Below are 25,753 nucleotides of genomic sequence, written 5' to 3' on the forward strand. Positions count from 1 at the left end.
TTAAGTATGGATAATTAATTCCTAGTAGGACATCTAGTTCTTGCAGCCCTAAGAATGATGATAATAAAAAAAAAAGGTAAGCACTGTTATTATCCCCATACCACCGATAATGAATCTAAGATAGAGAACAATGAAGGAAGCGACCCACGGTTAACGCTGGTCACAGATGGTTCTTAAAAAGAGATATTTTAATCTCTCTTCCATCCCTTTTACTGGGTGGGGATTTGATTCCTGAATCTGGCCCATGAGCATGCTGTGAAATATTACCCTTGCTAAATTAGCGACCTTCATTTGTCAAGGCATTTGTTTTGCATTGGCAGAAATATTCTTCCCTGTTTGCCTTTTAATTTCATTTATGCAGAGTTGGTTTTGTTTTTCCTCATGGATGGAAGTTTTATACTTTTATGAAGTAAAACCTGCTGATCTTTTTCTTTATGATGTTTTTCTCTTTACATCTAGGCTTTAAAAAAAAAATCCTCCTTTGCGAATGGTGATAAATATTTAATGAGATCTTCCAGTTTTCCAATGTTTGATTTTTTAAAAATTATTATTTACTCTCATCCATCTTTAATTGCTTTTGTCTGTGGCAAAATGAAGATTCCCATTACATTATATTGAGATTTGACTCTACCAGACAAAGTGTTTATTTCAATCAGGTTTAAATAGAGAAAGTGAATACTGACCCCCCCACTCTAGACATCATACCCTCGTGAGAGTGTTAAGAGGCATTAATACAAGGCTAGGGAGGGTCGAGACAGGGGGTTGATTATCATAGGCAGGTGAGTTTATTTTGCTGCCGAAGCAGGTGTAGTGGGTGCTGCTGGCTCACTGGCCACACGTCTTCTCCTGGCTCGTGCACCCATCCCCCAGGTGCTGTGGGTTTTGGCTGCTCAGCATTCACAGCTGCATCTTTCCCCAGAGAGGTGCCCTCAGCCCAAAGGGAGCCACTCCACCCAGGAAATGACCCTTACCCCCTGTCATAACCAGCAGCCAATGACCCATGGACACGGAATACAAGAGGCCGGCCCCCTTGCCTCAAGGTGTGATCACCTCTGCGATGGGGTTTATCCTGCAGTGCTTCCTGTGGAACCATCCTGAAATTCACCACCAGCTAAGACCCTCCCTTTGCTTAGCTCCTCCTCCTGCCCTCCCCCCCCCATCCCTTTCCCCTGCGTGGCCTCCTTCTCTCAGTCGTGCTCCCCACCCCGATCTCAGACTCTGCTTCTAGGGAAGGTGACCTGAGACGGTGAGAACGTCTGATTGCCTTTAACTTTCTAATATGTATCATTTATCATCTAACACATATATCACACACGTTTTACCAACTTGGTAGCCCTTATAGACTCAAGGTCAAATGTTCTTTGAGAGTTTATTTTGTTTTTTTTTTTTGTCTTTTTTGTCTTTTTAGAGCCGCACCCTCAGCATATGGAGGTTCCCAGGCTAGGGGTTGAATCAGGAGCTGTAGCCACCGGCCTACACCACAGCCACAGCAACTCGGGATCCCAGCCTCCTCTGCGACCTACACCACAGCTCACGGCAACGCTGGATCCTTAACCCACTGAGCGAGGCCAGGGATCGAACCGGAGTCCTCATGGATACTAGTCGGGTTCGTTAACCACTGAGCCATGACGGGAGCTCCTGTTCAAGAGTTTAAGCAAACGTGCAAGATGCATCGTTAACTCTATTGGAGAATTTTTTACCCTTACGTGTTGAAACTGTAAGTGATCAGGATTATTGGCAGTAAGAATTTTTGAACTTAAGATATTTGAGCCACCTGGATGATGCTTATTGTTCCTTGTGTTTCTGAGGTTTCTGGGGCGTCCGCGTGCTCTAATCCCCTCTCATCACTGTACTGAGAAAAGTGACAGAACCTCAGGGTTTGGAATTCTCTGCGTTCTTTTGTCCAGGAGGTTTGCCCCTCAAGCCTCACCATGAAATACCATGTAGGGAGCTCCCACTGTGGTGCAACAGGCTTGTTGGTGTCTTGGGAGCACTGGGACTTGGGTTCAATTCCCGGCCTGGCACCATGGGTTCGGGATCTGGCATTACTGCAGCTTGGAACTGATCCCTGGCCCAGGAATTCCATGTGCCCGCTGGGTGGCTGAAAATAAATAAATAAATGCTATTTAGCCTGTGAGCTATAGTCCTTTTAGTTTCAGTCAAAGAGGAATAAAAATATTTCCACAGTGTAGGAATTCATTTCCTTCTTCCGATTGGACCCAGTGCTGTCTGTGGAATTACACCTCCCTCCCCACACACTGATTACTTTCCAAGGCAAGACCACGTGGAGCTCAGCTTTTCGTTTGCTTTTCTGTTCCCAGCTTGGCCTCGAAGGGGTTTGATTATTCTCTACCGCCCGTCTGAAGAAGCAGAGACGCCGTGACTCGATGGAAGCGAGAAGGCCAGGTTTCATGCTTGGAATCGCACGTCCTAAAGGTACGGTTGAGCCTTCCTAACCCCAGTGGCACCTCGATCTGTGTCTGCAGGCATGTGACTCGGCTGCTTGTGTTTGTGTCATGGATCTGTCCAGCAGCGTCTCTACATTCTGTCTCACTCCGGTGGTTTATTAGGAATGAATACTGTAGGCACTGGGGTTTGAAAATGAACTCATCACTCCAGGGCCTTGCTTTGGGTTCTCCTCTCTGTTCAGACAGAACACCTGGAAGATGGTTCACTGCTTATTTGTGTTTTTAATTTAGATTGTTTCTCTTTCCCTAAGATCTCTAGGGTCCTGTTCGAAAACCTTCCTAAGCAGCAGCCTGGAGAAACGTTAAGGGTTGTGGGAAAGGGGGGAGGGAGCTAGGGAAGGAGACGGGTCAAGGAAGCAAGGCTGCTGATTTTCTGGGCTTGGCGAAGGACCTGAGCCTTATTTTTCCAGGGCTGGGCATTTCTCCCAGTCTGGACCTCTCCCCACTGCTGCTCATTCTCCAATCCACGGAGCTGTGCAAAGAGAAGGTTCTGAACAAAGCATCCACATGGGCCTCGGAGTTAGTTACACCTGGCTTTGAATCTATCATTTTTTATCTATGGATCTTCGGAAAGTGACTTCAGTGCTGTTATATCTTGTGAGGTGCAGTGTATCATCTGGTCTTTGTCTCAGGAGGGTTCATGTTAGATGGACTTTTTCCAAAGCCAGTTAGATGAAGACATTTTCCAAAACGCGCAGGTACCGCTGACATTAACTACTTGGCTGCTGTGGTTTATGTGGAGGGAAAAAAAACGGGCCATCTGGGCATCTTACCCTGAGCACAAGTCATTCACCCTGTCAAGGGCACCTGCCTCAACACTGGCGTCCCAGGGTTGTCCTTAGGGTCAAATGAAGTAGCCGGTGCTTTAGGTACTATTCTTACTAGCATCTCCGTGGTTGAGATGTGTAATCTGAGGCCCAGAAAAATTAACTTGCCTCTCACACAGCTAGTAATTGACATAGCTAGGATTTGAACCCAGGCCACCAGAGATCCAAATTCAAAGTAAATAGTAAAACTAAAATTAAATTATGGGACTGTGTTATTTTCTCTTCTATGTAAAGTTTATTAATTATTTTGCATCAAGGCAGGTTTCTTAGAATTAAAAAAAAAAAGGAAGTCCGCTGACATTTTTTCTTAATATTTCTCTCAAAATGGTATGACAGCAGGATACACAATATTTCATACTCAAATTTCCCAACATGACCCAAATAAGAACATTTTTACAAAATTATTTGAGGGCTTCATCGGTTTTCCCAAGGGCCTCTCCTAAGCCTCTGCTATTCAAATAATTTTCTTTTGAAGTGCCTGTGCAATTGCTTTGATTGTATTTGCCTTGCAGACCCACCCAATTAAGAGGAGGTACTCTGGCAAAATGAGATGTAAGAGGACATAGACCAGCATCAAGAGGAGAAATGTTTTTTGAGTGGACACTAATTTGATATTAGCGAATATTTTTATCTTAAGATGACCTTTGCTTTCCTATGTAACCTGGCAGCCGATTGCAGGGACTTGGGTGATGAAGGCTGAGCTAATGAGAAGCCTCTGGCGTTTCACAGACACTAAATGTCCTGGGCTTTTTCTCAAGAATGGCTATAGCCTAGCTGATTTGATAAGGGTGTTTGACTTGAATGATTGAGGCAGGCAGATTGTAAGGTGGCCCCAGTGATCTTTGCCTCCAAGTACCCATGCTCTTTTGTCATTATCTCCTCTTGAGTGTGGGTAGGTCCTGTGATTTGCCTCTAACCATCAGGTAATGGGATTTTAGGATTACTTGTACATCCGTGGATTACATAAGATTTTAACGCCCATCATCCCAACATACCCTCTTCCCTGCTGACTTGGATGAAGCAAGTGGCCACATTCTGAGCCTCCCTTTAGAGAGGCCTGCGTGGCAGAAACGGAGGGCAACTTCCCATTGACAGCCAGCAAGGAACTGGGAGCCTCAGTCCAACAACCCTCAAAGAGCTGAATTCTGCCAACAGTCACGTAAGCTGATAAGTGGATCCTTCCCCAGTCAAACCTTGAGCTAAGATGGCAGCCCTGGCCAAGACTGTGCTTGCAGATTGCAGATGAGACCCTGGAGCGGACACCCAGCAAAGCCCTGCCTTGCCTGGACCCCTGATTTGCAGAAACTACAAGATGATAAGTGTGTGTTGTCCTAAGTGTCTAAATTTGAAGCTATTTGTTATCCAGCAATAGATGATTAGCAATACAATTACACAGTCAAAATCAGTGGGTCATTTTTTCCAGAATTTATTGAGCGGATCCCATGGGCAGAACCCTACACTGGCTCTGGGGATACTGTGGTGACCAAGAGAGAAAATGGAACTTCATGGAGCTTACAATCTAATGAAATGGATGGCTGTGATACTGGGATTTTTAAAATTGAGATATAGTTGAGGTACAAGATTATATCAGTTCTAGGTATACAACATAGGGATTCATAATTTTAATTTTAATTTTATTTATTTATTTATTTATTTTTGCTCTTTAGGGCCGCACTTGAGGCATATGGAGGTTCCCAGGCTAGGGGTCCAATCAGAGCTACAGCTGCTGGCCTACACCACAGCCACAGCAACGCCAGATCCTTAACCCACTGAGTGAGGCCAAGGATGGAACCCTCAACCTCATGGTTCCTAGTCGGATTCGTTTCTGCTGCACCACGACGGGAACTCCTGATTCATAATGTTTAAAGGCTATACGTTATTTATATTTATTATAAAATACTGGCTACAGGAGGAGTTGCCGTCATGGCGCAGCGGAAGCGAATCTGACTAGGAACCATGAGGTTGCGGGTTCGATCCCTGGCCTCACTCAGTGGGTTAAGGATCCGGCATTGACGTGAGCTGTGGTGTAGGTCACAGATGCGGCTTGGATCTGGCATTGCTGTGGCTGTGGTGTAGACCGGAAGCTATAGCTCCAATTCAACCCCTAGCCTGGGAACCTCCATATGCTGCAGGAGTGGCCCTAAAAAGCAAAACACACACACACACACACACACACACACATAAATACTGTCTACATTCTCTGTGTAGTACAATATATCTCAGTAGCTTATTTATTTTATACATAATAGTTTGTACGCTTAATCCTCTCCCCCTCTCTTGCGTCTCTCCCTTTGCCTGTCCCCACTGATAACTACTAGTTTGTTCTGTCAGTTGTTTTAATTTGTAGATTCCACATATAAGGGATATCATACAGCATGTGTCTTTTTCTGTCTGACCTACTTCACTTAGCATAATACCCTCCAAATCCATTGGTGTTGTGGCAAATAGCAAAATTTCTCTTTTTCATGGCTGACTGGTATTTCATTACATATATATGCCCCATATCTTCCTTATCTATTCATCTGCAGATGATACTTAGGTTGCTTCCATCACCCGGCAATTGTAAATGATGCTGCTGTGAACAGTGGGGTGCGTGTGTGTGATACTGTCGTTTATGTTAAGAAATGCACATTTATTTGGTCTTCCTCCCTGGTTCTCAGCCCAGAGCTCCTAAAGCCCTGGGAGTTTCTTGAATGAGAAGAGAGTTTTTGCTACTCTTAAGGAACCCCTTCCGAGCACACCTGTACTTTTACTAATGAGGTGACTTAGGATAGGGCCCCTAGAGAGCCTCGGGATGGGGCTGGGTGCCAGGAAAACCACTTGAATAGAAGGTTGGAACTTTCAGTTCCACTCACTCTGGAAGGGGAAGGTGGGGGCATGCCTTCCTGTTATAAAAATTCCGCCTCATAAAAACTGTTGAGGAGTTCCGGCTGTGGCACTACGGGATTGGCAGCATCTTGGGACCTCTGAGATGCAGGTTCGAGCCCTGGCCTGGCACAGTGGGTTAAGGATCCTGCATTGCTGCAGCTGTGGCTTAGGTCGCAACTGTGGCTCGGATCTGATCCCTGGTCCAGGAACTCCATATGCCATGGGGCAGCCAACACAGACAAATAGACTGTTGGAAGGCGGTGCACCCCAGTTCCACTGGAACAGAAGCTCTTGAGCTCCGACTCTTCCCCTGGCTGTTCATCTGTATCCTCTATAATACCCTTCATGATAAACTAGTAACCATAAGCAGTTACTTCTCTGAGTTGTGTGAGCTGCTCTGGCAGATTAATCAACCTGAGGAGGGGAGTGAGGACTTTTGACTGATACCTGGTCAGCCAGAGGCAGAGGTGATGACCTAGACTCGTGGGTGGCCTCTGGAGTGGGGCCGTCATGCAGGACGGAGCCCTTCACCTGCGGGATCTGACGCTCTCCGCAGGTGGCTAGTGTCAGGATTGAGTTGACTTTGTAGGACACTCAGTCTAGAATTGCTTGGTGTTGGAAACAACCCATCGGAATGACATTAAGCAAATAATTATTACGTGGCCTCTGCACTCTGATACTAGCATCAGAATTCAGGTCAATTACCAATATAACTAACTGGATAATTATAGATGACTACTATTGAACATTCTGGTGAATTTTTTCAGCAAAGCCCCCATAGAAAACCTACCTTGAAGTCACACGGTTTCTCGCAGACGGACAGAAGGCCACTACTCCTTGTGAAATGAGGAAACGCTCACCCTCTCCCCACAGGACAAACCTGAAGTCCCAGTAGGTGCTGAATCTGGCTCCACGTCCAGGACTCCTGAGTCATGGTCGTTCTTCCTCAAGTTTAGTAACAAGCCCATTTTGTTACTCTGTAATCTCTGGACTAAGTTTTAAGGTTAACCAGCCAGAGTACAGTCTATAAAATTGTAGGAGAGAAGCAAAAGGAAACAAAATGGAGAATCAGTTAACTACATAAAGACTTACTTGATAAAGCCAGGAAGACAATCATAGCAAACATCCTCTGGGCAAAAATATATTTACATACTTATATCTCATAATAACCCCAAGAACTACCATTGTGCAAATGGGGGAAATTGAGTGAAAGAGAATGTAAAAACTTGCCTATGATCTTCAGCAATAAACTGGGATTTGAACCCATGTTGTCTAACTTCCAATTCTGTGCACTTAACCACTTCACTATCCTCCTAGCCATGAGCATCCTTGCTTCCATCACAGTCACAGAGGCACCACTGCTGTGTATAACATCCTTCCTCCAGCAGCCACTTCCTGTCCCTTTGGTCTGCGGTAAGCATCTCAGCTGACGAGAGTTCTTGACTTGGTGTATGGACTCTGTCTGTCGGGGTTTGAATCCACTCTCAAGCGCTGTGTCAGAGAGTTCCCTGATGGTCTAGTGGTTCCACTGGACCACTTGGCATGTTCACTGCTGTGGCCTGTGTTCAGTCCCTAGTCCCGGAACTGAGATCCCACCTCCAGCTGCTGCACACCATGACCCAAAAAAGGAGCTGTGTCAACTTGGGTAAATTGCTTAACCTCTCTGTGCCTCAATTTCCTCATCCATAAATGGGAGAAAATAGTTCCAATGTCATGGGATTATCATGAAGATGAAACGAATTAATACGTACAAAGCATATTTGGGTGTATTATTTCAGATGAAGGACAATTCCCCTTAAATCTTCCTACCGTAATAAGATTCACGTCACTGGTCAGGGACTCAGAGTGACTATTCTGCTAGTACTTGGGCTACTAAGCTCCCAAGAACTGGAAAAAACTATGAAAGGGATCAAGGTTCCACTAGCATCCCTATGAATGATCCCCTATCATTGTCTGTGAATGAGCCCCATGGCACCTGTTTTCCATAAACTTCCTTCCACCCACCGGAGAACAACAGGTGGCATTTGGAGCCTCAGGGATTCACATCAGCTAGAAGATGATAAAAACCATCCTGAAAGGCCCATCTAAGCCCTTTTCCCAGGGCCCAATTACCCTGGTAAGTGGCCCTCATACATTAATTAATTAAGTTTTTTTATGGCCACACCCACGGCATATGGAGGTTCCCAGACTAAGGGTCGAATCAGAGCTGTAGCTGCTGACCCGAACCACAGCCACAGCAATGCAGTTCTGGATCTGAACTGCGTCTGCAACCTACACCACAGCTCATGGCAATGCTGGATCCTTAACCCACTGAGCAAGGCCAGGGAGTGAACCTGCGTCCTCTTAGATGCTAGTCAGATTTGTTTCCATTGAGCCATGATGGGAACTCCTGTACATTTATTAAAGGAAAAGAGAAAGACATCAGGATAGTCTCTGGTGCCACTGCTGACTTGATCCTCAAGAGAATCTGGTCTCCCTTTTATCCGAGGGGCTTTGGGTCTCACAAGTGACTCATGTCTGGGAACTGGGTAAAGGACTCCGTCTCTCCATCATCATGTCAGAAGTCAGTCCCCTGTTCCCCAGACTTAGCTTTTGTTGCTGTTGTTGCTGCTGTTACACAAATTCAGTAACACTTGGGTAACCAAGTATTTTTGCCCCAAAGACCCTACAATTAGGCACCCTCAGGTATCCCTAAAAGTCAAATAACCCCTAAGCCTTCTGCTTATTTCAGGAATCAGGACCCACTATAAAGACTAAAACTGCCCTTATTCCTTCAGGAAGCCTTTTCCCATGGAAATATCTCCAGCTATTACCCCTGACCTTCAGAGGGCAAGTGATTTTCAGGAAACCACACTCCTCTTGTTGGTGTGTTTTTTTCTGAAGCTGAATGAGTAGATCAGGTGTTATAAAAGGTATTATCAAGCTACTCTCACATTCCTGTCTCCTTAAGTCTTCAGATTCCCTTCTGTACCTTCCATCAAGGAATGTGTGCCTCTGAACTTGATGAGAACAGGAACTTCATGAGCTCAGGCCAGAGCGGAGACTCAGTTTCAGACCACGGGGCAAGAAGTTGACACCTCTTCCAGTTGTTCAGTCTAGCACACTGAATCCAGAATGTTTGGTGAGGGCGCCCGTAAGATGAGCTTGATCTGATCTAAAACCATGGCCCTCTCTTCCTAACACCCTCAGAATACTTCTCCACTTCCATGGCTTGTGCTTAGGTTGGAAAAAGCGTTTCCAGATTCATGGCGAGGTGAAGAGAAGAGTTTATGGAGACGAGAAATGCTGCTAGTGCAGTGGCATGACTTCCTGATGACCAGGGAGAATCGACCCCAGTGGAAAGTGGCTGCTTCTTTTGATAGCCAGAGGGTAAGGGAAAGGGTGGTGGGGCTTTGCTGGGGGTCTGCAACTCTCCTCTTTCCTGGTAAGAGCCTGCTTGGGTAAGCCACCTCTTCATTGAGAGAAAGCGCGCTTCCTGGGGCAGACTCCTTCCTTATTGGAAGATGAGGCAGGCCTGTCATGAGCATGAGCTCCCAGTTTTGTATGGCAGCTTCAGGTTGTGTGTTTGTGCTGATATGTTGCAGCTTGTGTTCCACACCCACAATCCCGCGATGCTTTGGATGGGTCAGCCTTCTCTTCCCAGGTCTGATTTTGATATCTCTGTATGCTAGAGTCAGACTCTAGCTGTGGGGCTGGAGTCAGTGGGTAGAGGTAGGGGTGGCCATGAGGCCCCCCCTGTGCAACCAGCCAGTGAAGCTAGCCTCATCAGAATGGGAAGAGAGGCTGCTTTTGTTGGCCCAGAAAGCTCTGTGAGTTCTGAGGCTCTAGATTCTTGGGGTTAGCTGGCACCTCCAAAATATGTCCATTCCAGGACTCAGGGGAAGAGCCACTTTTTACCAGTAAATGCCCCCAAAGACCTAGCAAGGCTGTGAATTCAGTCTGTTATGTAATTCATCTCCAAGGCTCCATATCTGCCTCTGACTTTTCGACTTCATTAGCGCTGTGCCTGCATGAGAGAGAGAGTATTTTAGGAAAGCCATGTGGTCTCATTCACTGACCATGCTCTGACGTGAGACTTTCAACCCCTAAGCCTGTGATTCTCTTCTCTTAGGTTATCGTGCCGTCAGATGCACCTGCTCACCCCAGAGCCTTTATATTCCTTCCTCCACCTGCCTGCTCTCATTTTCTTTTTCTCTCAGGGTGAAGGTAGGGTAGAGAGGAGAGGGCAAGAGGTGGGGGAGTTCTTACTTGAACTGGTGGCTTCGTGCTCTCTGGGCCTTGCAGATGCTTAAAGCTAGTGACCCCAGGGCGGGGGAGCGGGGCGCAGGCACAGGATGGCACGAGCTGACGCTTTTTGCCAGGGCACTTGCATAGCAATATTGGACGCTGCCTGCAGACTTCTTCTCCTGCAGTTCCCTCAATGCCAGTGGATGTCTGTCTATTCTGGGGGGTTCCTTTCAATTCTTTCCTCAGCCCTGGATAGCTAGCAGTGCATGCTCTGTTTTTTCCATCAAGGTCCTTCTAAAAAGACTTACTGTCAAGAGCCAAGGCTTTTTCTTGTGTAACTGCATGTAGTCATGGGAAATCTCATCCCTTGCCCCAGCAAAACCTGGGTGTTCCTGATGATTCCAATACAGCAGCCCTCCTGGTTTCTCTGTCTCCAAAGCACCTAACCAGCCCTTCTTTTATGTTTTATTTTTTAAAATTTTATTGAGGCATAATTGATTTACAAGGTGTGTTAATTTCTATTCTATAGAAAAGTGACTCAGTTTTACATATATATGCTTTTTTCATATTCTTTTCCATTATGGTTTATCAGAGAATATTGAATATGGTTCCCTGTGCCATACAGTAGGTGCTTCTTGTTTGTCCATCCGATGTATACTAGTTTGCACCTGCTAATACCAAACTCCCAATTCTTCCTTCCACCAGTCCACCTCCACCTTGGCAACCTTAAGTCTGTGCTCTATGTCTGTGAGTCTGTTTCTGTTTCAAAGATATATTCATTTGTGATATATTTTAGATTCCACATAAAAGTCATATGATATTTGTCTCTCTTTCTCTTTTTTTTTTTTTTTTTTTTTTTTTTTTTTGCCATCCTGTGACATATGGAGCTCCTGGGCCAAGGATCAGATCTGAGCCATGGCTGCGGCAATGCTGGATCCCCAACCCACTGTACTGGGCTGGGGATTGAACCCGAGCCCCAGCGTTCCCAAGATGATGCCAGTCTCCTTGTGCCTGATGGGAGGAGCACCTGTCTTTCTCTTTCTGGCTTACTTTGCTTAGTATGATAACCTCTGGGGCCATCCATGTTGCTGCATATGGCATTATTTCATTCTTCTTTATGGCTGAATAATATTCCAGTGTATATATGTACCACATCTTCATCCACTCCTCTGTTGATGGACATTTAGGTTGCTTCCATATCTTGGCTATATAAATAGCGTTTCTGTGAACATTGGGGTGCATGTATCTTTTCTCACTCTCTCTCTCTCTCTCTTTTTTTTTGGCCACAGCCACAGCATGGGAAAATTTCCAGGCCAGGGATCAAACCCCTGCCACAGCAGTGACAACGAGCCACAGCAGTGACAACACCAAATCCTTAACTGTAAGGTCACCAGAGAACTCTGCATGTATCTTTTCGAATTACGGTTTTGTCTGGATATGTGCCCAGGAGTGGTATTGCTGGATCATATGATAACTCTATTTTTAGTTTTTTGAGGGACCGCCATGATGTTTTCCTTAGTGGCTGCATGAATTGACATTCCCACTAACACTGTAGGGGTTAACCAGCCCTTCTTTTTTTTTTTTTTTTTTTATTTTACATCTTTCTGCCATTTCTTGGGCCGCTCCCGTGGCATATGGGAGGTTCCCAGGCTAGGGGTCTAATCGGAGCTGTAGTCACCGGCCTACGCCAGAGCCACAGCAATGCAGGATCCGAGCCCCGTCTGCAACCTACACCACAGCTCACACGGCAATGCCAGATCCTCAACCCACTGAGCAAGGGCAGGGATCGAACCCGCAACCTCATGGTTCCTAGTCGGATTCATTAACCACTGCACCACGATGGGAACTCCTAACCAGCCCTTCTTAACCTTCGTATTTTGCTAGAGTACTTAGACTTTGGTCCACAACTTGATTGAACTTTCTGGGTCATTCGGCAGACCCTAGTCTTCTGTGTCTTCCAACTGCAGAGGCTGCATTTCAAAACTTAGCCAGTGGTCTCCCAGAAATTCTCTCTCTAGGCTCGAGGTTGGGAGATAACACCTGATGGCCTCCACCCTCGTCCGAAGGGGAAAGCTGAGCAAAAGCCTCATCCACAAATCTCAACTATCTTTTCCAAATCCTCTCTCTAACCGCCTTTTACGTCTCTGCTTTCTCTGAGAAGCCCAGGAGGTGTGAGGCAGAGTCCTTGTGCTCTATAAATCCTGTCTGGCGGGGGGGAGGTTCGCGTTGGGGGGGGGGAGGGCAGCTCTAATTGTGGCCTCCTGAGTTATCATCTGTCGGTTCTCTCTGCCTCAACTGAGGAAGAAACAGTGCCATCCTCACTGGTATCGCGATAGTTTTCATGGCTCTCTTACCACTGGGTGCCAGTCTTTTCCCTGCATCTCATCCTTACAGCCTTCTTATCTAACTAACCAGGTCACCTAATCAATCCAGTTCCCAACACTTTGGGATCTCTTTCAGAGAAACCATCCCAGCTAGTGTCAGTAGAAATTTATTACATGGTATGAACTCGAATTTCTGGGAGGGCCAGTGAACAAAGCCTGCACATCCTAGAGTCAGCAACAAAGCAGCCAGGGAGACTGTCCAGCTGCATCACCGACGTCCAAACACCACAGTGATGTGCTGGCAGAAATCCCCTCTGGCTGGCGGGGGATGCACAGCATCTATAAAGCCTGGACAGTCTGCCAGGATCCCCACTGCCTCGGTACCTTTTTGCCTGTATCCCAAGTCTTGCTTAAGTTTGGGGGTTGTTGGGTATAGTCAAATGGCTATATCCCAGCAGCAAAGGGTTTTAGGATATATGTTGTCTTCATTTCTCTCTGTGGAAAGCAGACTTCACCAAACGGAAGAGCTACACATGAAAGATGCAGGGCAGATGCAAAGGACAAATGTCCATTCCAAAACTCTTATGAAACAAAGTTCATGGTCCCAGTCAATAAACCTATGTTGACGATATAAAGTAAACAAAGAAACAAAAACCCCACCTCTGTACCTTTTGGATTTTGCATGTGATACCTATTTAAAATATAAATTAGGAAAAATTTAAATCCATTTTTTTTTTTTTTGAGGCTCTTCCTGTGGCCCATCTTTTGAGTCCCACTCCTCTAGGCTGCTGGGGTCATCTAATGTCTTTTTCGTCATTGTTCTTTAAAAGCGTTGATTGTTGGAGTTCCCGTCGTGGTTCACTGGTTAACGAATCCGGCTAGGAACCACGAGGTTGCGGGTTCGATCCCTGGCCTCGCTCAGTGGGTTAAGGATCTGGTGTGGCTGTGAGCTGTGGTGTAATTTGCAGACGTGGCTCGGATCCCGCCTTGCTGTGGCTCTGGTATAGGCCGGTGGCTACAGCTCCAATTCAACCCCTAGCCTGGGAACCTCCCATATGCCACGGGAGCGGCCCAAGAAATGGCAAAAAAAAAAAAAAGTGTTGATTGTTCTGATTGAGCCTGGGATGGTCTTTGTCCTCATTTTGTTCCTGTGTTGTTATAAAGATAAATGAGGTCATGCATTTAGAACACTTAGCCTACTGCTTGGCACATACCAGGAAATCCATGCTGGAAATGGTTCCACTTCTGCTTTCCATGATGTAGCCACACTATTATTGCCTGTGGTTGTTATTCAAGTCTTGACTGTAAAGAGCTCACTGAGGCGCAGTGGGCGCGTCTGAGGGGTTTTCCAGTTCATGTCCCCACGACATAAACATAAACACTGTGATGATGGGGTTTATTATAAGAAATACATACTTAGTCTTTGTTCCCCTTTCTGACGCCAAGCTCCTAAAACCTTTGGACTTCCTTAGGAGCTAAGTGTCATGAAGGAGTCTTAATATTCCTAACAAACCCTTTAATCACCCATGAGTTTATATTTCTGAAATGACGCTTGGAAAGCACCTCGGGATGCGTGGAGGGTGGTTGCCATGGGAACGGACCACGTAATTAAAGGGTCAGAACTTTCAGTCCTATCCCACCCCCCGACCTCCGGGGAGGGGAGAGGCACTGGGTGAATCATTTGTCAATGGCCAGTGATTCTATCCATCATGCCTATGTAATCAAGGTCCATAAAAACCCAAAAGGATGGGGAGTTCCTGCTGTCCTGCAACGGGAGTGGAGGTGTCTTGGGAGTGCTGGGACGCAGGTTGAATCCCTGGCCCAGCACAGTGGGTTAAGGGTCCCACCTTGCCACTTGCCACTGCTGTGGCTTAGGTGGCAACTACAGCTCAGATCTGATCCGGATCTGATCCCTGGCCTGGGAACTCTGTATGCTGCAGGGCAGCCAAATAAATAAATAAATAAATAAGATCACATATGGGGGGGCTCAAAGTTGGTCCCAGAACAGCCCAAAGATACACATACCAGCTAAGGAGGAGGCAGGAGAAGCCGTGAAGCTGGTTATCCTGTGATCACATATGGCCTCTCTAGTCAGGTTGCCTTAAATCTCCACCCTGCTACTTCCTAGCTGTGGGTTCTTAGACAAGTTGCTTAAGCTCTCCAAGCTTCTGTTCCATGATATGAAATAGGGAAAGATGTTATCTGTCTCATAAGGTTTTATTAATTGCTTTGAAAGATTCCTGTCATATAGGATTTTGTTTACTTGAAAAATTATGTTTGAGAAACATTTTAATTCCCCAGATCTTCATCTTCCCGTGAACTAATGATCTTGCATTTCATGTCTCCTGGGTGTCATAAAAATATCTGTAAACATACTTAAGATGTTTTAAATGAAGGTTTTTGTAACTAATCAGCTTCCATTTGAAACACTCTCTCATCACTTATAAGAATGGAAAAGAGGGAGCGCCTGTCGTGGTTCAGCGGTATTGAACCTGACTAGTATCCACGAGGACACGGGTTTGATTCCTGGCCTTGCTCAGTGGGTTAAGGATCTGGTGTTGCCATGAGCTGTGGTGTAGGTCACAGACAAGGCTCGGATCTGGCACTGCTGTGGCTGAGGTGTAGGCCAGCCGCTACAGCTTGGATTCAACCCCTAGCCTGGAACTTCCATATGCTGTGGGTGCAGTGCTAAAAAGACAAAAAAAAAAAAAAAAAAAAAAAAGAGTGGAAAAGTACTTGGAGATCATGAAAGATGTGTTAAGTATCAAGTTGAATGTAGTTCAAGGTTTCTTTGGAGAGGAAGTTTCTCTTTAAGGCTAGGTTGACATCCCTTCCATGGGTGAATTGATTTGCTCTCTGTTCAGTCAGGTTAATCCAAAGCAAACTATGGAAAGTATGTCATTTCACAACTGGGTCAAGGGCTCCATGAGAAATGCACAACTACAAGCAAGCTTATAAAAATCTCTAGCTACCTCTTTCCCCCATGAGCTAGAGAATAATGGGCAAGGTCTCTGTGGCTAACTACCCAGAGACCCTAATTTGATAATGGGGACATTGAGACTTGTAGCCCCAGAAGGCAGACTTTCCCCTTCTGCTTTGCTGACTGAATAGGAAAATCTCAGCACGCCTACATTATGAACAGTTTCTTTTAGTGGATGACATCTCATAAATATGTTGTGAGTTCTAGAGAAGGGATTGAAGGGAAGTCCCACAGGTTATTCCATCTTGGCTTTCCTAGGTTATTTTACTCATTCACTTAAAAATTTAAGGGGGTATCCGTTGTGGCTCAGGTTAAATACCCAACTAGTATCTATGAGGATGTAGGTTTGTCCCTGGACTCACTCCGTAGCTTAAGGATCTGGCATTGCCATGAGTTGTGGTGTAGGTCACAGATGTGGCTTGGATCTGGTGTTGCCGTGGTTGTGGTGCAGCTGCTGCTCCAATATGACCCCCAGCCTGGGGATTTCCATATGCCACAGGCCATAACAAAGAAAGTTTTTAAGGTAGATTTAACGTCATGAATTTAAATGTCCTCAGATTTCCCCGGCCTGTGGGTTGCAGTGGGGGCCCATTGATGGAAATAACTCACACTGTGCTGAATCTATCTTACATCTTCACATTTCAGAGCCCTGAGTGCCCCCATTCAAGTCTCATTCAGTTATTTGGGGGATGCTCCAGGGGAGGTGTTGCAAACCAGTCTGTTCACTACAGTTACCAAGGGCCATTCCTGACATCTTCTTCCTGCGCTCTGACCACCTCACTGCAGTAATTCCTGTTGCCCACTGAGCCATTTAGGGAGGGGACACGTCCACATCGGTGCTGCTGGGGTCCATGGTGATAACACTGAGGATTGTGCCAAGAACGCCATCTTTCAGTGAGCGCCAGAGAGCCAGCCTGGAGATGCCAGAGCGGTTCCATGTTCCCTGGAGCCCTCAGTGGGCCATAGCTGGGCTGCATCCCTCACAGAAAAGGTACTGCCCTGTGTCATTTTGTCACTTGGGCTTAAAAAGCTGTGCTTCTTCAGGAGGGTGGCTTTGTAAAACAGAGGCTTCACTGTCTATTTGCATCTTCTCTTTTTTAAAAAAAATTATTGAAGTCTAGTTGATTTACAATGTTGTGTTAGTTTCTACTGTGCAGCAAAGTGATTCGGTTTTATACATATTCTTTTTCATATTCTTTTCCTGTATGGTTTATCACAGAATATGAAATACCATTCCCTGTGCTATACAGTAGTCCCTCGTTGTTTATCCAGCCTGTGCAGACCACTTTGCATCTGCTAATCCCAAACTCCTAATCCTTCCCTCGCCCTTGGCAACAACAAGTCTATTCTCCATGTGAGTTTGTTTCTGTTTCGTAGATAGGTTCACTTGTGTAGTATTGCAGATTCCACATATGAGTGATATCATAGAGTATTTGTCTTTCTTTTTCAGAGTTGCTCTGCGTGGTATGATCATCTCTTAGTCCACCCATGTTGCCCTTTGCAGCTTCTCTTGCTACAGTGATCCCTGGAGCTGGCCAGGCCATTCTCCCCTGTCCTCTTCCTCTTCCTGTCTTGGGGTTCTTTCCTTTCTCTCATGCAAATCGTCTTATGTAAATAGATGCCTTTTCTTTCAGTTCATCAGTGCATTTGTTGGAACTCTTTTGGTTTCAAATAACAGACATCAACTTGAGCCAGCAGAAACGAATAAAGAGACTGAATTATAAAGCTCTCGGAGTGTCTGGAGAAGCATAATGGCAGGACCGCAGCTGGGCTGCAAGAAGAACCTAGGGGACTGAAAAGCTTTCATAACATTTCCTCTTCTCTTGAATTGACTGGCTTTCCCTGGTCCCTCTTCCACAAGGAGACAAACGTGGCTCTGTACATGGGCTTTGCTGCGGACATGCGGTGAACTGGCCGTTTCTGAAGCAGAGGCCATGGTGACGGTTGGGAGTAGGGAGCGGCTGGATGTAGATTTGGGACGTGGGTGAGGGCCAGATCCAAGTTGATTTTAACAAGTGGGAATTTTATCCTGAAGGCAATGCATGGCAGAGCCACTGACGCGAGTAGAGTAGAACAAACACATGTCCACCGCGATTAGATCACCCTGGTGCTATTGCGAAACAGACCTGCGGGGGCAAGACCAGAGCGGGTAGAGTAGTTAGGACACTATTGCAATACGTGTTCTGGGAACGAGATTCAGAAGTCCTTCTGGGGGTGGGACTAGAGAGGAGTGGACTGGAGAACAATTGAAGAGGTAGATTCCGCAGGAGTCGTCATAGATGGGCTGTGGGGAGAGGGAGGAAGACTCTAAAGTGACCGCCAGGTTGTTGGCCCTGACGACTGCCTAAAGGATGCTGATATTGACTGCGATGGGGGTTAGGGGAGAAGGAGCAAATTTTGTTTTGGGTGGGGGGAGATGAAATCACACCGTCTCCACAGCATGGCTGGGGCTAGCCTGATTGTACGTATAGCAAATTAAGTTAGCTTGGTGTTTGTTGAGTTTGGGATGCTCAACTCGTGATGCCCAGGATGCCAAGAACATTTGATTCTGTCCCTCTGGGAGAATCAGCCCCAGAGTTTTACGGTCGATCTGGGACCCATCAGCATAAAATACGGTCATTCCATGATGACGCTGAATATGACCCAAGGGAAGCATGGGAAAGGAAAGGACAGTTGACACAGGATGGAAACGTGTAAAATACCAGCAGGTGATGGGAGTGGGAGAAGGGACTGAGGAAGAGGGGCTCACGAAGGAGTCAGAGAAAGAGATACTCAGCAGTGTTAACACAGCAGAGAGGCTTAATGAGATGACTGAAAGATGTCCAGTCACTTATTTAGCCGTGAATTATTTGTTAAGCACCTCCTGTATTTACCTGCTGTAGCAGTTAAGAGCTCAGGCGTTAAAGCCAGGCTGTGTGTATATGTATAGATACACACACACACTAATGTATATATCATTAGCATAAGTATATGCTAATAATCATGCTGTTATTATCATGTATCAGCCACTCTTCAGGACTCCAGGGATACAGCTGTGAACAAAACGGACTAGGTCTCTGCTCTTATGGAATTGCCATTCTATTTTGAGGTAAGAGGAGTAAACACCATAAACAAACAACAACAGCAAATGAACAAAATAGCAGAGAAATGCTAAAAAGAATTTAAAAGAAAGATACGCAGGGAGGCCGGGTGCAACAGGCCCGTGTAGATGCGGTAGCTGGGGAAGGCATAGCCGAGGACGTTTCGTTCATACTGGAACTTGAAGACAAGTAAGGCTGACGCCTGAGAAGACAGAAGGCCAGAGAGTTCCAGGGAAAAGGTGAATGTACACAGGAGCCTTAAGATAGGAGTGCGTTTGGTCTCTCCAAGGAGAAGAAAGAAACCACATTTTTCCGGTGTCATGGTCCAGGATCTTTTCTCTATAGCTCATGGTCTTTCTGACGGGTCATACTGATAAAGCCACAGGCAGACACAAAGCCCTAAAATTCATGTGTCAGATACTAACAATGGGCTCACTAAGCACCTGTTCCCATCCCTTTCTGTCCAGAAAGCTGAAATCTACATTCGTAGACTCCCTCGCAGATAGATGGAGACTTGGGGTAGTGTCTGGCAACTTACGTGGCAGAGATGCCAGATGGTGGCTGAGCCGAGAGAGAGAGAGGGAGAGGGAGAGGGAGAGGGAGAGGGAGAGGGAGAGGGAGAGGGAGAGGGAGAGGGAGAGGGAGAGGAGGGGCAGATTTTTTGCTAAGCTTGGTAGAAGCTCTTCCTTCTTCTCGGGCCTGCATTAAATAGTGCAGCTTGGCTCTCTGATCTTCCCCACAGCTTCTGCGAGCTCTTTAGTTTCTTGCATGTGCTTATTTCTGCTTAAGCAGCCTGAGTGGATTCTGTTGTCTGCCACAAAGAACCCTGATTGATAGAATGCTCTACGAATTCTGAAATCTCCAGCCCTTTCCCAGCCCCACCCTATCGCATCCCTCTTTGGTAAATCCAGCTGTGTCTAAGACTAGGACTCTCAATTCCCCTTCAGAACTGGACCTCTTCGGCTGACTCATGCAAGATGACTCGTTAGCTGTTTAATCAAGTCCTCCTGCATTTGGCATAGGGTTAGGAAGTATGATGGCTGGTATGGTGTACAAGCAGGCCAGTGTCCGAGGAATATGCTATCTAAGACCTAAAGGTAAACAATCATCACAAGACTATACGAAAATGATTAGAGAATAATTAGTAGAAAGTAATAATAACCATAGTTATTCATCTAATGAATGCTTACTGGGTGCTAGGTAATATAATACGAGAATTACATGAATTCTCTAATTGTATCTTCAAAGTCTTATGAAGCATGTATTATTATCATGTGCTTTTTTTTTTTTTTTCTGCTTTTTAGGGCCGCACCCATAGCATATGGAGGTTCCCAGGCTAGGGGTCTAATCAGAGCTACAGCTGCCATCCTACACCACAGCCACAGCAACGCCAGATCTGAGCCACGTCTGTGAGCTACACCACAGCTCATGGCAACTCCAGATCCTTAATCCACTGAGCAAGGCTAGGGATCGAACCCACAACCTCATAATTCCTAGTCGGATTCATTTCCATTGTGCCATGATGAGAACTCCTATCAGGTGCTTTTAAAGAGGAGAGAACCGAGGCCCAGAGAGTCAAACAACTTTCCCTAAGGCACACAGCTAATGAGTGGCGGAGGTAGACTTTCAACTCCTGGTGTAACTCTAGAGCCATACTTTCAAAATCATGCGCTTGCTGTGGGGTAGACATTGAAACAAAAGTCATTTCATGTTTCTTCTCAATGATTAGGTGAAATGGACACTGTTTTTTTCAACAGAAGGAATTGAGTCTCAGAAAGAGCAGCTGATTTTCTGAAGGTTCTAGAGCTCTTGGTAGAGGAGTGCAAGTTGAACCAACGTCTTCTGCCCTCAGGTCTGGGGTTCTTTCGGCTAGAAATGACCACAGTTCTTTTCCAAGCTCACTCACCAGTTGTGGTTAGGATTAATTCAGCGACATGTTATGGCTAGCCAAAAATAATAGTGGCATAAGCAAACATTGGTTGTAAAGAGGATCAGAAGTAGGCAGTCCAGGGAGCTCCTGGGTGGCACAGTGGAAGTGAATCTGACTAGTGTCCATGAGGATGCAGGTTCGATCCCAGGCCTCACTCAGTGGGTTGGGGATCCAGTGTTGCCCTGAGCTGTGGTGGAAGTTGCTGATGTGGTCCGATCCCGCATTGCAGTGGCTGTGGCGTAGGCCAGCTGCTGTAGCTCCAATTCAACCCATGGCCTGGGAACTTCCATATGCCCCTGGTGTGGCCCAAAAAAATAAAATAAAATAAAAACATAAAAAAAAAGTAAGTAGTCCAGGGAGTTCCCACTATGGCTTAGTGGACTAAGGACCTGATGTAATCTCTGTGAGGATGCAGATTTGACCCCTGGCCCTGCTCGGTGGGTTAAGAATCCAGCTGTGGCATAGGTTACAGATGCAGCTCGGATCTGGCGTTGCTGTGGCTGTGGCGTAGGTCCCAGCTATAGCTCTGATTCAACCCCTAGCCCGGGAACTTCCATAAGCTACGGGTGCAGCTGTAAAAAGAAAAAAAAAAAGTAAAAAGGGAGTTCTTGTTGTGGCTCAGTGGTAACGAACCTGACTAGTATCCATGAGGACATGGGCTCAATCCCTGACCTCTCTCAGTGGGTCAAGGATCTGGCATTGCTGTGGCTGTGCTGTAGGCCGGCAGCTACAGCTCAAATTCGACCCCTAGCTTGGGAACCTCTGTATGCTGCAGGTGTAGCCCTAAAAAGACCAAAAGTGAATTAATTAATTAAATAAAAAATAAAAGAAAGAAATAGGCAGTCCAGGCTGGTATGGAGGGACACAGTCTCCCCATCCCACCATCACTAAGATACAGCCTTTATCCTCATGGTCTAAGACGGCTGCTGGACTCCGACCATCACAGTCATGTTCCAGGTGTTAGAGCAGAGGAAGGAGCGTGGAAGAAAAGGCCAAATGACACGGTCTAGCTATCGTTCAACGTTTCCCAGAAGCTGCTGCATTTTACTTCTGCTTATGTCTTGCCTGGCAGAACGAAGTCAGAGGGCTAATTGCTCAGGCGGCTGGAAAATAGATCTTCACTAAAGGTAGCCACGTGCCCAGCTCCAAATGAAGTGTTCCTTTATTAAGGCAGAAGCAAAGTGGTTGTTGGAGTAGATAGAGAGCAAGCTCTGCCTGTTCCCTTTTGGCATGAATCTCTGAAGGCTGCCCTAGCTGTCAGTCGCTGCTTTGAAGGCGGCTAGCTATCCTAGCAGAAAGAGAATTTAACTGAAAAGAAATTAACAGAGAGATGATTTTCGAATGTCTGGGAAAGATTAAGGCGCCTGTAAAGGGATGGCGAGATTTCCAGAAGCTGCCACGGAAAGCAGCTGCTACCAGCCCTAGACCCAAAGAGAGAGAGAGAGACCAGAGATTACAGACCCCGGCCTGCATCCTACCTTGTGCCAGCTGCCACCTGGGTCTCCCCTGAGGGTATAGGAGCCCCGGTGATGCAGCCCAAGAGACCAACCCTCAGGGGCCCAGAGCAGGTAGAGGAGGGCAGAGGATGCTGTGGGGCAGAGGGAATACCCAGCACAGTCGCCTCTGCCGTCGCCACCAAGTCCTGTGTCCTTTCGCATCCCAGGGCAAGGTGCCTGCCCTTTGTGGTGAGAAGATTTACAGCAGTCGGGTCAAGGAGAAACGGAAACGTGCAGCCAGGGTACAGGGATGGAGCCCTGCAGGGGTGGCTTGGAATGTTTGAGGAACGCGTTGCCAGCTCGAGACTGGGTGCAGAAACAAGACCGCAGTCTGCCCCAGACTTTGGCCAAAGAGGGCCGGGAAAGTCCCCTGCTCTTTCTTTTGACTCTGTTTTTACGGTTGCTGAGCGAGCTGCAGAGTGTGTGAGAGTGAGCGGGGGTGGGCAGCTGCTCAGAACCCAAATGCCTCTGAGCCGCTTCTAACCATCCACTGGCAGGCCGGGAAGAGGAGGAGAAGCGAGAAGCAAGGGGGGTCTCTCGGTCTTGTCACACTTCCGTCTCCTCTATTGCCATAGATTGTCGTCTATTGTTTTGAAGGTGTTCTCACTCAAACTGGAGTAGGGATTAGCATCCTACTTTATCTGTGTCCTTCAAAACCCCGGCTCGGAGGCAGTGTGGTACAGAATGCTGCCGTCAAGGCTTGGGGTCAAGACCCTGCCTGGAAGGACCACCCTCAGCGGCCTCTCCTGAGTCACGATTGGTTGAACTCATGGTCCCTAAATCGAGTCTATGGAGGGCCGACTGTATTCACTGTATTCCAGTGTTTTCTATACAGGCAGTGAGCACCCTTGGGTCTTGGCATTGGTAGGAGCTCCTGGAACCAAACCCTGTGGATACCGACAGGCAACTGTATCATACGTTTCCACTTATAGGAAACATCCTTAATAGGCAACGCATAGAGATACAGCGTAGACTAGTGTTTGCCAGGGGCTGGGAGAGCAGGCAATTGGAAATGACTGCCAGAGGGTGTGGCGGTGGGAAAGATCTAACATTGATTATGGTGCTAGTTGCGTAACACTGAATACACTAAAAACTGTTGAACTTTACCCTTTAATTAATTAATTAATTTATTTTGCTTTTTAGGGCCAAACCCGTGGCATATGGAGGTTCCCAGGCTAAGGGTTGAATCTGAGCTTTGGCTGCCGGCCTACACCACAGCCACAGCAATGTGGGATCCGAGCTGTGTCTGTAACCTACACCACAGCTCCGGCAACTCTGGATCCTTAACCCACTGAGCGGGGCCAGGGATTGAACCCGTGTCCTCATGGATACTAGTCCAATTTGTCACTGCTGAGCCACAGTGGGAACTCCCTGAATTTTGCACTTTAAAAGGTAAAGTCTAATGGGATGTGAATTTTATGTCCATAAATCTGTAACAGAGAAAAAAAGACCCTGCCTCACATTTATCTATTTGAAGCATCTGCATCTGTAAAATGGTCATAATCACATCTGCCTCGCAGAGCTACCTTGGGGATGAAATGAAACAGTGTGTGGAAAGCAATTACTGTAGTGCCTTGTACGCAGTGAATGCTCAGAAAAAGCTGACTCCCTTGTTACGCTATGCTCATTAAATGTTTGCCGGCTGATTCCTGTATTTTAAAAGCCAAGCCGGAATTAGTAGAAAACTGAATGTTAAAGCAGAAAGGGGGCTTAGAAATCAGTCTAGTTCGAGCTTTTCATGCTGGAAATGAGAAATCAGTGATAAACTCAGAAGAGAAGTTGGAAGGCAGTCATGAAGGATGAGTGAGCACGCGAGGGAATTGAAGATCTTAGAACGATGCCCGCTGGCCGCGTGACTTCATCACATGTGCTCTGCTGAGGCAGCAGCCCTGAGCTCGTATGGCCCTTTGCAAGCGGAGCAAGCAGAAAGAGCAATTAGGTAATTCATGTTCACGTTGGAGAATGCACTGCCAGCTCACCAGAGTCTAAAACAGAAATAATTTCACACGGTTTATAATTTTTAAAATTCTATTAAAATCCCCAAGTATTTTTAAAAGCATTATAGTAATTTTCCTTAATCTTAGAAATGATTAAATACTAAATATATACTGAAAATACTAAATATCAAAACTGCTCCAAACCACTTACATGAGTTTTTTTTTCCTCCCAATTACATCTTTCTTTGTCTCCCAAAATACCTGTGTGCACACACATGTTGTAAGATGCACAATTTTTATTTTTTATTTATGTATTTATTTATTTGCTTTTTAGGGCCACAAGTACAGCATATGGAGGCTCCCAGGCTAGGGGTCGACTTGGAGCTGCAGCTGCCCGCCTACACCACAGCCACAGCCATGGTGATGCAGGATCTGAGCCTTGTCAGCTCACGGCAATGCCAGATCCTTAACCCACTGCCCAAGGCCAGGGATTGAACCTGCGTCCTCAGGGATACTAGTTGGGGTCGTCACCGCTGAGCCATGATGGGAACTCCAAGATGCATAACTGTTTACAACTTATCTCTTATCAGAACACCACTTACAATTAATGGCTTGTTCTAATTTCATTGACAGCATCGTTTGCTTTCTTAGCTTTACATAAAATAATGGTGCCTCTTGAAATGGCTGACAACTTAAAAGTACAGTGTTCGTGTCCAGATCTCTACTTAAAAGATGAACTAGGGATTTGCGCTGCTTGAATGTTCAGGAATCTTGGGAGGATGCTGGCTTATCTGACTGTCAGAAAAACCAGCGTTCAAGCATTTCCACTGGGGCATTGTCCTCTTCATGGGAACAGAAGGAACATCCTTGAACTTGGGGCCCATTAATAGGCCCTCTGGCCCTCTTGATAGTTTTCTCAATATAATTCTGGAGAAATGATTAATCAACACAGCTATGATTGGACAGACCTGAATCCTTTCAGGAAGAGAGGGAAGAACATTTAGATGCCACATGTTCTCGCGTTCTACCCTTAGCAACATTCGATATTTGTGCTAGCCTTCTGCAGGCAGTACTTCAGCTGTTGGGAGATGCAGCAGAAGCCAGAGGATTGGATGAGTCCCCCCCCCAACCCCGCCCCCATCAGCCTTTCTCTAAGCGCCTTGCTTATTGCGGGTGGGGGTGGGGGGCAAAGGGACTTCTGCAGGGAGAGGCTGAGGACTTGGCGTGGTTTGAGGGTCCCTAACGAATGTGCCAAAGTCTCTGACTGGCCAACTCCTTACAAAATAATAATTGTTTCGATGCTGCTGAAGACAGTTAATTTGGGCTTTGGAAAGCTTCCTGCTTGGTGCATTCAATTCACAAGGCCTCCTCCTCGCAGCATGTGCCTGCAAACCCGGTCCCTGGAATGACGAGAGGATAATAAAAGCCGCAAGTGTTGCCAGCACAGGCCTTTTGAACTCATGCAGAGTTTCCATGGAAGTGGGCCTTAGGGTGGATGGATTTGTTTTCTCTTCTCCCTGAGCGACGAGGTTTTCATCCTGTGCTGGTTGGTTTGGAGCGTTTAGAATAGTGTCCCCAGACACGTTTCCACGAGAGCACGTGGGGAGCTGGAGACA

At 46.4% G+C, this 25,753-nt stretch overlaps 1 protein-coding gene across 1 annotated transcript in view; it reads left to right on the forward strand.

Annotated features, from left to right (window-relative positions):
• Window positions 1-2,252: 2,252 nt before the first annotated feature.
• Window positions 2,253-25,753, forward strand: part of TMCC3 (transmembrane and coiled-coil domain family 3) — a 400,246-nt gene continuing 376,745 nt past the window's right edge. Inside the window, exon 1 of the mRNA XM_084957585.1 lies at window positions 2,253-2,436. The gene's annotated coding sequence lies outside the window, so the exon portion shown is untranslated. The remainder of the gene's footprint in view (window positions 2,437-25,753) is intronic.

This window comes from Sus scrofa, chromosome 5, assembly GCF_054392235.1.
Source record: "Sus scrofa isolate SSC_HxYL_T2T_F1_AM1 chromosome 5, Sscrofa_HxYL_maternal_Yorkshire_Landrace_v2.0, whole genome shotgun sequence".
NCBI lineage: Eukaryota > Metazoa > Chordata > Mammalia > Artiodactyla > Suidae > Sus > Sus scrofa.